The sequence below is a fragment of the Taudactylus pleione genome, unplaced genomic scaffold (genome assembly GCF_031769625.1).
Source record: "Taudactylus pleione unplaced genomic scaffold, aTauple2 ptg000061l, whole genome shotgun sequence".
NCBI classification, from domain to species: Eukaryota; Metazoa; Chordata; class Amphibia; order Anura; family Myobatrachidae; genus Taudactylus; species Taudactylus pleione.
The window spans coordinates 19,928,341-19,929,491 of NW_028284463.1; the positions used below are offsets into that span (position 1 = coordinate 19,928,341).

Consider the following 1,151-nt stretch of genomic DNA (forward strand, 5'->3'; position numbering starts at 1 on the left):
ATTCAGTTCTCGCTAGAGTTCCACGTACTGTAAGTATTTTTGCGGAACATATCTTGCGTGTTTGCGCTCTGCAAATGCTCTGCAACCAGGCACAAGGAACTACGAGTTACGCAGAGTGATACACAAACTGAACGCATCTCCACTGGAAGGGGCGTAACTGGGATATAAAATGGCGTTCTCTTGTAGGCTAAGTTTAAAGATGCCGCATTGACGGAATTGCAGGCTATGCAAATGTTTTGCGCCAGGGATATGGCAGGGGCAAATGCACACTGATAATGATGACGGGTATGAAACCAAGTGTACATAAAGGGGCAGTCCGAACGCAGAGATGGGCACGATTCTTCCTTTGCATTTATTTACCGTGCACGCCATACTGGAGGCAATAGCAGACGACTTGAGATCATCTCTATGTTTTTTATTCACTAGGCTTCACAGGGTAATATTACCGATGAGGAATATTAAAACTGCGAATAAAAATTGCATAATAATTAAGTTCAATAAAACCATCACGATATAAACTGGAGGGCACTGAGATCATCTACAACGGGCAGTCCACTATAATGTAACAGCTCAGCAGGGTCCAGGTCTACCTTCCTATTATGGCGGCAACTATGCAAAGAGACAAACATACAGCCGTGCAAATATCAAAATGATGATTAAAAAAAAAAAAAATCCCAGGACATGGTTTCACTGGGGATCGAACCCAGGACCTTCTGCGTGTAAAGCAGACGTGATAACCACTACACTATGAAACCAGACAGCTGAGAGCCTCAAACAGTCACACAGCCCACGTTTTGGCAATCACTTCTTCACAGAATTGAGCACCAATACTAAGTACGCAACGTTTTTAATGTTTCAGTCAGTAACATTGCTTTATTTAGACTGTTAAAGAAAAATTTTAAAAAGTTATACATACATGTTTTTAAAGTTACAAAATATTTATTTGAACTTGAGTTTAAGAGTATGGGGCCTATTGCCCCCAGATAATTAAGTATCCAACTCGCCACAAGCTGTGGCAGTGGATAATTAATTACCTGAGCAATTCAGTACTGCCCCGGAGCTGGTACAGCTGACCCCTCCCCCATCAAGAAGCTATTCCCATGATCACTAACACTGTTACAGAAGTAGCAGTGATACTTATCATGCGCCTG

General features: G+C 42.1%; 1 non-coding gene across 1 annotated transcript; it reads right to left on the reverse strand.

The window, feature by feature from the left end:
- Window positions 1–682: 682 nt before the first annotated feature.
- Window positions 683–755, reverse strand: TRNAV-UAC (transfer RNA valine (anticodon UAC)). Its single transcript has one exon. It is a non-coding gene; the product is annotated as a tRNA-Val (tRNA).
- Between the last annotated feature and the right edge of the window lie 396 nt (window positions 756–1,151).